Source organism: Pteropus alecto, unplaced genomic scaffold, assembly GCF_000325575.1.
Source record: "Pteropus alecto unplaced genomic scaffold, ASM32557v1 scaffold101, whole genome shotgun sequence".
Lineage (NCBI taxonomy): Eukaryota > Metazoa > Chordata > Mammalia > Chiroptera > Pteropodidae > Pteropus > Pteropus alecto.
The window spans coordinates 1,662,595-1,673,493 of record NW_006432945.1 but is presented as its reverse complement, the minus strand read 5'-3'; the positions used below and the strand labels follow the sequence as shown (position 1 = coordinate 1,673,493).

At 48.3% G+C, this 10,899-nt stretch overlaps 1 protein-coding gene across 1 annotated transcript in view; it reads left to right on the top strand.

Moving 5' to 3' along the window:
* Window positions 1-10,899, top strand: part of LAMB3 (laminin subunit beta 3) — a 48,618-nt gene that overhangs the window by 2,471 nt on the left and 35,248 nt on the right. The window contains exons 2-5 of the mRNA XM_025043985.1: window positions 896-1,041; window positions 1,601-1,736; window positions 5,491-5,615; window positions 7,158-8,500. The gene's annotated coding sequence lies outside the window, so the exon portion shown is untranslated. The remainder of the gene's footprint in view (window positions 1-895; window positions 1,042-1,600; window positions 1,737-5,490; window positions 5,616-7,157; window positions 8,501-10,899) is intronic.

The window sequence follows — 10,899 nt, the reverse complement described above, 5'->3', positions numbered from 1 at the left end:
GTGGCTAAATGAGTTGAGGTCACTCTGGTTGCATAATTAATTAAATTATTTGGACATATGTGTTTAACGTCTGTGTCCTGTGAGACAGTCGGCTCTCCCTGGAGAGGTCACTCTGGTTGCATAATTAATAAATTATTTGGTCATATATGTTTAATGTCTGTGTCCTGTGAGACAGTCGGCTCTCCCTGAACAGTGACTTTGTCTGGGTCGCTGGATTCCTGGCATCAGATGGGTGCTCAATAAATATTTGTTTTGTGAATGAGTGGTTCTGGAGGTTTCTGTGTTTCTGGGTCAAAAGTCAGAGGGTCTGCTGAGATGTGATGAGGAAAACCTGAAGAAACCCCAGGCTATGAGGATGAGGACCAGGCAGAAGCTGAGGACAGAAGGGGATCCAAATGCAGACTGATTTGCTGGGAGGTGTCAGACCCCAGCTCAGCGCCCCTGGACAACTGGAGGGATAACAGGGCACTCTTGACCCCCAATCAATGGACTTAAAGAAACAAATATTCCTAGACCTTGTCTGGTTGTGGGGAGGGGTTTCTTAGTGTACTAGCCGGTGCTCATTGGTCAAGGGTTGGGATGGGCCTGACACTGCCGGTGGGACTCATTATCTTCGGCAGCGCAGGGACAGGCAGGGACTGACAGGCCTTTCACCGTATATGTTCCCTGATTCCCCGGGAGTGACAAAGAATCCTTAAAACATATTTAGGAAGTCTTGTTCCCTAAGACCCTCTCTCCATCTGCGCCCTCCTCTCCTCTGTCATTGCCTCTCAGGGTTCTAAAAGCCGGGTCTTGAATCCCTTGAGGACCTGGATCCATGGTTTGATCCCAGAAGTATTGCAGTTCTCAATACCAAAAGTGCTGCCAGTTTGATTCCCAGCCTTTCTGTCCCCAGATACCAGCCATGGTGAATGGAATGCGGCACACAGTTTTGGAAGCCAGCTGATTGTGAATTTTCTAAGGTTCCAGTTCTTGGAGAAAAAAGACATTTCTTCGTCTGGATGATTTTCTCTCTCTGTTGTCTTGAGAGGGAGTTATGGGGTAATATTCATGGCATCATATTCTTCAAACACTTTTTGTTTGAAGGATCCACACTAGTGAATCAATATCCATTTATTGAGTACTTATTATGTACAAAAACTGGGTTACGTACTTCATTAGGAGATAAAAAGATTGGATGAGAGTTGTCCCTGTCCTCAAAGAGTTTGCAGCCTAGGTTTGGGGACAAATCACACAGTAACTAAAAGTTGAATAGCCATAAGTGTGTCAATTTGAAATCGAAGGGGTTTGCCAAACAGAACAGAACTGATTGCTTATTGAATTGTATCGACGAGGTCTGCTGCTGGAGTTTAGGAAGAATTTACAGAGAATAGCAGAGAAGCCATCACTGATCCAGGAATCTGAAATGAGTCCAGGATTTAGGACTTGGCCAAGGACACAAGAAGTGGAAAGGGTAGTGCAGACAGAGTCAGATGACTCAAGCCCAAGTGTGGTCAAGGGAATGGCATGGCTGATTTAGAACACTTAAGCGAAGGAGACCGTCTCCGTTAGGGCCAGCAATGCAGCAATGCAGCAATGCAGCTTTTTTTTTTTTTTCCAGCAGGACCGTTAGTGCCCAGCTGTGGACTCTGGACTTTCATCTGGAGATGATGGAGAGTGTACAGGTCAAAGTGCATACAGAATCCAACTTAGTAAATGGAGCACCAGGGCAAAGCTAAGAGGACAAAACGTAATAGGTAAAAGTGCAAAGGCATGTGTACTCCCATGTGTGTGCATGTGTGCGGGTGCACCCACCTTAAGAACAGCACGAATTCAGGTGGGAGTCACCTGTTTCAACAGTATTTGACTAGAAAAAGACACAGGTATTAATGTATCTGTACGCTCAATATGGGTCTGTGGTGTGATTTGGCTCGATGCAGCAGTAGGAGTAGGGTCTCTACATCAGAAGTCGCGTTAGCGTACTGTTTTCTTCCCCCAAGTCCACGAAGAGGGCTGCTTTACTAAGATGGGCCAGCATTCACACAGCACTTCCCGAGCTCTGTCCTGCAGGAGAGTTTCGTTCTCATGTGCTATTTCCATCCAGGTTTTTCCTGGACTCAGAGCCAACTTCGCTTTCTCAAGCCATTGCGCATTTTCATGCAGAGTTTACTGGGCCACCTGAGGGAGAAAAAATATTAGTGTGCAACTAGGTGACTAAGCATTTGTTTGGGACTGAACGGTGTCCTGGGACATGGAACTTTCAGGGCTAAAACGAAGGAAGTCCTGGCAAACTAGAATGATTGGTCACCCTACGACATACCGGAATCTTCTCCTTGAAGATCTGCCCCCACCACCACCAGTGGTTTTCCTCTTAGAGACTGGAATGATATACATGTCTCATAAACGTTTACCCTCTACCCAGAGATCTTGCAGAGATCTCAAAGTCTGTGTTTCTGAGGCTGTCAATCTTGTGATGTTTTAGGTTTTGCAAATCTGAAACATTCACCGTAGCCATTTTTCCTACCAGTATTTTTTTTTTTTTGAGGTCATAGTCTACAAATTTTCCTCCCATGAGATTTCCTATTGGTGGGAAACAAATTCTCTCAGTCTTGGGAGGCTAAATGTTATAGTGGAAAGAACATGGACCTTGGACGCTTAAAGATCTGCCTTTGCATTCTGGTTTCACCATATACAAGTTGTGGCAGACAGTGCTGTGTGTTCACTACGTCCTACGTCATTTTCCTCTTCTGGGAGTGTAGGAAGATTATTTAGGAGTTCTGTGAGCAGCTCTGGCCAATAGGTTATAAGCAGAGTCACTGTGTCACTTTGGAGCTGAAGCATAGAATAACTGGGGAGAGTTCCTTCATGCGCCTCTAACCTTGCTGCTGTGACCGTTAAGGCCATGTGTTCAGGTTGGTGCAGCTACAAGATGGCAGAAGTCCCTGAGTGACGGTAGAACAGAGGACCTCTCCCCTCACCACTGTCTTGCATCTTTGTTTATATGAGCAACAAATAAACATTTGTTTTGTTCCGCTACTGAGATTTGGGGGTTAATTTAATACTGCAGCTTAGCCTAGCCTAACTTGACTAAAACAATAGTTCTGTGTCTTTATCACTTCAGGCTCCTATAACAAAATACCACAGACTGGGTGGCTTAAGCAACAGACATTGATTGCTGATAGTTCTAGAGGCTGGAAATCTAAGATCCAGATGCCAGAGGGCTGGGTTCCTGGCGAGAGCCTGCTTCCTGGCCTGCAGACAGCTTCACACTTGCTGTGCCCTCTGGTGTCTCTTCCTCTTCTTATAAGGGCACTGATCTCATTATGGAGACTCCACCCCCATGACATCATCTAAACCTAATTATCATCCAAAGTCCCCACCTCCTAATACCATCACATTGGGGTTAGGGCTTCAACAAATGAATTTGGAGGGCACATTCAGTCCATAACACTCTGTAACCTTGTAGAGGCTACTTAACAATGCTGAGAGTATAAAAAAAGGGGAATAATATCTCCTTCAAAGAGGCATCTTAAAGGGCTGCTATGATGCTTAAATGAGATACAGTAGATACAGTGTTTAGAATGATGCCTCGTGCATAGCGAGAGCTGGAAAAATATTGTCCCCTTCTGTCCTTTCATGGCAATAAGTAGCTATTTCTTTCTGGAGTAGTATTTAGAGTAAATATAGCCTACAATGCCCAGGGAAGTGTATGTGTGGTCTCCAGATGGTGGAGGGAATTAGGCCTAGCTCTGCACTGTTAGTTCAGATCTCAGTCCTTCACCTGGAGTGGTTTTTGATAAAGGGACCCATGCCCAGCGGATGCCACTGGGATGTCAGGCATCGGGACACCAGGAGACCTGTGTTCACCTCTGAGCATTCATATTTTAGGAAGATTATTGGCAGATGGGGGAATTTCTAGAGGAAGATGACTAGGTTAGGAAAAGTCTGGAAGTCATGGGAATGGGTGAACAGCATACAAGTAAGGCTGGCAGATTCAGCAAGTAAAAACACAAGGAGCCCAGTAAAATTAGGATCTCAGGTAAACAAGGAACACGATTGTAATATAAATGCGCTCCATGCAATATTTGGGGACTGCTTATACTAACAAGGTATTCCTTGTTTATTTGAGATTCAAATTTAACTAGGATCCCTGTGTTTTATTTTACAATTCTAGCTACAAGGAGAAAGTTGCGTGGTCTCTTGTTGGAGACAGTGCACACATGAGATAGAGAGGTCACCTCACAGTCATGAACACAAATGCGTATTTGAACTTGAACACTACCGGTTTGCTGGGTATACAAATTTCTGAGTGAGCAATGGGAAAGTTCAGAATTAGGTGGCATTATCCCAGGACAGTTGCATGGGAGAGGCAGATTTGGGTGAGGATAAAAATGTTGCTTATACCTTACTTCTTCTTTTCCCTCAAAATATAGGTAAATGAAAACCGACTGTTGTTTCTTTTTGGTTTGCCTTAAGACCTACAAGCAAGAAGATAAGGTTCTGGTGGTTCCTTGTACATTTTCTGCCCTTCCTTCCTCCTGGTCTTTCCTTCCTCAGGCATTTATTAGCACGTACATTTATTGAGAAACTGTGCTAAGTGCTTTCTTGACGAAAGGAATCTAACAGCCCCAAAGAAGCAATACTGTACTTTTTAAGAAGGGGGAACTATATCTTACAAAATCTACGATGATTTAGAAACTTGTAGCAAGTTCTCCGGCGGTCTGTGGGTATGGTAGAAGGGGTTCAGGGCAAGGGAAGGAGCAAAGAGAGGAAAGATTAATAACTTGTAGGTGGACAAAAATCACTCTCCTCCCCTGGAACTTTTTACTTTATTTTTATTAATCATCCTAGTAAAATATGCTCATTATGGAAGACGAGAGCATTCAGAAAAATATAAAGAGATGGGCAATAAATAATGGCGTGTTGTTATGATATTCTGTCCCTGTCTTCCTTTGAGTATTTTTTTCTTTAGAGTAGATTTCATGCACATTTGTTTTCTTATTTTCCCTCCCCCCTAGTTAACCATATCTCATAAACATTTCCCCAGGTTATTAAAACCTCTTTATCGTATTTTAGATCAGAAGGTGGTCAGTTTTGAATGATGTTTTCAGGGGAAGGAATCAGATTAGATAAGGACTCCTCACCTTGTCTCATGGGATATTGACCAGACTTTGGTCTGTGTAAGCAGAGGACCCAGGGAAAGAAAGCGCCTTTTCTCTACAGCCTCAGACTTGCTGGGCAACTGCCCCGAGCTAAGTAATGAACCTGCTGTCCCCACTGGCTTTGAAGCCTCTCCTTATCAGGTGTTGGACTCTGGCTTTACTAAGGCTTGAAGACCATAAAACAATGTCATGCTTATGCTTGCTCCTCTGCCCTCTGTCCTCTGTTTGTAAACATCCCCCACCCCCACCTTCTGTCCTTACCTGTTCGGAAAGGCCAGAAGCATCACCCTGCTTGGGGAGTTCAGCTCAGTTTGCCCCCCTGAGTGTCCCCTCTTTCCTTCTGGTCCAGGTCATGGCTTCCGGGGAGTTTGCAGCCCCATGGAACGGAGCAGAATGCACTAAACACAGATCCTCAGGCTGGGGCTTGGAGCCCCTGGGGAGAATGAGGGGAGCAGCCCCGCCACTCGCCGCCCAGTAAGTGAACTACGAAACATCTGCACGGGAGTGACCTTTGCTTTTTGTTAAGCACGACTGCAAAAACTGCTGATCATAGCCCCGAACCTGCATGTGACGCACACATGGGGACAAACACCCTTCACAGAGCACACACCTCGCCAAGGACTTTGCTGAGAGTTATACATGCATTGTTTCCTTTGCTCTTCACAAGGATCCGTGAGGTAGATTGGTACCATTCCGACTGGAGGCACGTCGCTTTGGTTGTCCAGAGTCACGGCCAGTGCGTGCAGAGCCAGACTCGCACTGTCACCTCTCTCACTCTGATGTCCTAAACCACCAGCCCCCGAGAGCAGAGCATCCTAGAGCTGGAGGAGGCCTCAGGGGAGCTTGAAAAATACTGACCCCTCTGAAAGCCAGTGAAATCCCTGGGTGGGGCCTGGCATAAGGATATGATTTTATAAGTTCTGTACGTAATTCTGAGGGGCAGCCTGGGTGGAGAACCAGTAAAATCCAACATCTTTATTTACTGATGAAACTGAGGCCCAGAGAGGGTCTTGCCCAAGTTTATTCTTCTACCGAGTAGAAGAGCCGGAGCTCAGTCTAGGATTTAAGGGATGTTCGGGTCCGTACACGGAGCCCATGCAGCCACGGGCACCGCAGGGAGGTGCGGTGAAGCCTTTAGGTGGTTTTGATTCCAGACATGAAGAGCAGACCCCTTTCTCCCATGTTCCTTTCCTTCTCAAACCGCAGATGCTCATTCTCCATATTCAGCGCTTAACCACAGATCTGAACGTTAGGAAATGTCGTTTGTCTCCCTAATGGCCCTTTCAGGGATCATAATTAGAATTTTAAAGCCCCATGGGGCAGCCCTCTGCTACCCTGGGGAGCAGATTGCATGATGCAAATGCCCACCAATCCTCTTAGCCATTCCTTTGCGCCTCCCTTCCCCAGACACCCCTGACCTGCGGCGCGGCTGCATGTTGCCCCTTTCATGTGTCTTTCTTCTCTCAGATGAGGCTTGGCCGTAGCCACATGGCCAGTTCCACATTGCAAATCTGTGGCCAAAAGTCACAAAGGTTGGACTTAGGTCCCTAGAACCTAATTCCCAGAGGGCACTGACTAGGCTAGAAGGGTAGAGGTGGAAGAGGGGGCGTGGCCAGGTGGAGGAGGGGCGTGGTCATGAGCTGGCCTGTCTGCCGGGGGAAGGCAGGGAATTTGTGAGGGCAGTGACAGTGGCAGAAATGTAAATATTTCACTTCCTCTTCTTGGAGCCAGCCAGCCAGGAGCCAGCATTCAACTCTACCAAGCTGCAAGCTGCACCGGGCTGTACCTGAGGGAGGATAGGAGTGGGACATTTAAGGGTGTACCCTGGGAGGTAGAACAAAATAAGCCCAGCCTTCTACCCCTCTAGTGACCCAGGAGGCTGACCTCATGAAGGGGATCCCCTTTCCTGTGGCGAGGGGGAAGTTGTGTCATCCTGTCATCATGCCCTTTGTGTGATCTCGTCAGCTCACCGTGATGTTCGTTCCGTCACCTTCTCTGTCTTTCCACTCCTTCTAGGGCGCTCACGTCCTCACTCAGAGCAGTTTCCTGTCTGTACGAGGGGGAGCCCCGCTGGTTCGTACTGGAGCCCCTGAGATGGGGGATCCGGAGGCCAGAACCTTCTCTATCTACTCCTATGCAAGAGAGACCATCGATATGGAGCACAAACAAAAAAACACCTATGATGTCTGTTCTGGATGTTTCTACAGCATCAGCGTCTCCCTGGGAGCCGTCAGTCGACATCCGTGCTCCAAGAGTTGGAACAAGGGCTCAAAGAGTCATTATTTTAGATGCTGGGTCTTGATTAGGTTTGGGAAACATGAAATTCAGAGTCTAGTGGACTCTGGTCAAGGATTGCCAAGGGCGGAGGTAGGGAGTTGGGGCGATCTTTGGCTGTAAGTAGCAATTAAGAACAGGAGTGCCGGTGCAGACTGGTCTGGGCTCAAATGACTGCTTAGTAGCTGGGACCAAGTTATTGAAAATGCATCTCATTTTCTTTGTCAGCAAAGGAAGGATAATTAAGTGTCTACCCCCACAGAGATGTAGTGGCTGTTAAGTGAGCTCATGATATGAAGGGCTTAGCACAGTGCCTGGCATACCGCAAGCACTCGGTGAAATGTAGTTAGTTAACTTAGGCCAACAGCCTGATTCTCCCAGACCTCAGCCCAGGCCAGTGTGCACAGCTGTCCGTTGGGCAGACGTTCAGGTTGGGGAGGTGCGAGTGGGGGTGGGTAGAGAAAAGGGTATGGAAGAGAGTCACCCTGTGACGAGCAGCCCAGGCTTCTGTTCTGCTTATTGCTGGCCTCCGCCTGAGGCTGGGTTCCTGTCCGCTCAGTAACAGAACAGACGTACTTTCTCTCTGGTTCTTGGGGAGGCACACAGAAGAGTGACTGACTGTCTGGGCAGCTGAACAGTTATGCTGCAGTGGAGGGCCACACCAGCTTGAGTCACATGGCTCATCCTAAGGCCACTCCTGAGCCCACCCTGTCCCACAGACAAGGACTCAGCCATGACTCACTGTATTCAGGTGATGCCCAAGCCTTAGTCACCTGGTGCCCTTTCCTCCAACACCTGAGTATCTGTGTTCACAGCCTGGACCAGCCTCTCTCATCCTTCTTAGCCTCTTCTCTCTCCTTTTCTTTCTCCTTCTTGCCTTCTCTTGCTCCCTACCCTTTGATCTGTCATTGATCTGACCTTGGTGGCTCTGAACTGGGTGGTTTAAGTCTGGAAGATGTATAATGGAGACAGTAGCTTCTGGTGCTACTCTCATGCCCTCTCAGAGACACTGCCAGGAAAAACCGATTGGCAAGCAGAGAAGAAGCCTGCCCACGTCAGCATGGTGACATCTTTGTAATCTGAGGGTAGGTGCCTCAAAAAAGACCCCTCCTCCCTGCAGCTGACTGATGCATAAATTACCACTATTAGCTGTCCATTCTGGTGACCAAAAGTTCAGACTGTGCCCTCTGAGAGTGTAACTACACCTCCAAGGGCATGGAGACTCATTTAATTGTAGCAATTATTTATACTTCAGTGTGAATCTGTTTATTCCACTGAATATTATATATTGAGTATTATTCCAAATATTGAGGACCTGCTATGAGCCAGGCACTATTTCTAGGAACTTGGAACACAGTAGTGAACGAAATGGCCCAAAATATTTACCTTCTTGGACATTACGATCTGGTGTGGAAAGACAGAAAAGAAATGTGATAATAGGTAGGTTATGTAGTTAGAAGGAGGTAAGTATTGCAAATAAAACCAAACCCAACCCAACCCACCAATAATGCAGGGTAGGTGGGTATGGGAGTCCTGGGGTGGGGGATAAGGATGGTTCAGGGGGGTTGGTTGCCATTTCGAAGAGCAATGTCAGAGTCAGCCTCATTGAGAAGGTAGCATTTGAACAAAGACTTAACAGAGGTGAGAGAGCCTTGCAGACATCAGGGTGGTCCAGGCAGAGAGAACAGCGAGGGCAGTGACCTCGGACCGAAGCGCTCTGGTTATCCCCAGGCACAGCAAGGACACCACCTGGCTGGAGTGGAAGGAGTGAGGGATGGCAGCGGTCATGTCGAGAAGTCATGGAGGGGTCGTATCATTCAGGGCCTCTGTAAGGGCTTTGGTTTTGACCTTGACTGCAATGGGGAGCTGGTGCAGGGTTCTGAGCAGGGGAGGCTGTGACCTGTTGGGAGGCTACTGCAGAAGTCTGGGGAAGACAGGCTCAGGCCAGGGCGGTGGAAGTGGTCCCGGCTGCCTTCGGAAGGGGAGCTAACAGAATTGCTTGATAAGCTGAAGTGGGTGCGAGGGAAACAGGAGTCATGGTTGACTTGGCAGCCACTTTCCTGAGGGTGAGTTCAAATGAGTGTGCGTGGGGGTGGGGGACACTGAGGGCTGAGAGCTCCGAAGCAGGGCAGGGGGAGGCAGGGAGAGAGGGAAGGGTGCCCAGAGGAGAGGCTTCAGGGTTGGAGTGCTACCCTTGCATCCCCTGTAGCCCTGGCTGGGTCCTAGCCCAGCCCTTGGCTGTGTTTTAGACTACTTGTATCTGAACGAATTGGGTTCTGAAGTTCAAAGCCTGAGTCTGGGACCCTGCAGTCCTTGGGTGGGGAGGGGCTCGATCTGCACTGGGGAGTGCTCAGTGTCCCTAAGGACTGGGCTACTCTTGGGTTCTGCAGAAACAATACCCTGGATTAGGCCGGGAGTGCATGGGGTGGCCCAAACAGAGCAATTACCATTTCCCTCCTGTGAAGCCAAACCACTTCCTGGACCTGCCCCGGCCTGTGATGTCTGGGACTCCAAAGGCTAATTTACCTGAGCTCCTGGGGGAGTTGGAGGGGGATTTAAAGGTGAGGCCTACCCGCACCCCGCCGCCCCCTGCCCCGCAGCACCTTTGCTGGAGATCTGGGATTGCAACACCTGCTCTTCTGCTGAGTTACCTATTAATGAGCAGAGTTCTTTGTCACATCCTCCTTCCTGGTGGTGGGCAGAGGCTAAGCAGCTGCAAGAGACTGAAAGCTTCCTGGAAGGCTTGAGTTTAGGGAATTGGAGAAGCGGAGAGAAAGAAGCCTGGAGGTGGCTACAGTGACCTTTCTGGGGGACTGGATGGGGTCGGCCTGTGTTCTGTTGCAGAGACAGGGCTCAGAAAGGGAAGCTGCTTGCATTGCCTCCAGCTTATTGAGTTAAGCCAGATTTCACTGGAATGCTCACAGGGGTCAAGACACTAACATTTACTGGCATTTCCATTATGCATCTAAACAACTTATTGCCTGTCTGCTAATTATAGTATTTCTCCCGCCCAGTTAAATTTCTTGGGCTAAATTAGAAACTGAGGGTTCGAAGTACCCAGCTTAATCTGCAAAATTCTGTATTTTCTCCTTCAGAGTTCTCAAATCAATTTCTGGGACTTAACCTTTTTAGTGTAGAGAACTTCCTGCTTAGGAGAGGCTGACCAGCTGGAATGGCTAGTTAAGAGTCCCTGTTACATGGAAACTTTGAGGCAATACTGTCCCCAAACAATGGCAGTGCAGGAGCTCCAGGGCCAAGGTATGAACTAGGTGACCTTCCAGCTCTCTGACCCTCACCTGGGGAAGAATGTCCTTTGAGGCCGGCCTGTCCATCTTGCCTCTTACTGCCATTTACAGTGGCTCTCAGCCCGGTAGTCCTGAGCCAGGAGCCCACCCAGGGTCCCACAAAGGAAGCTGTGTTCCCAGGCCTGGCAGCAGGCCAAGGCAAGTTAGTCCAGTTATGCTTTGGCTTTGCCTTCCACCAC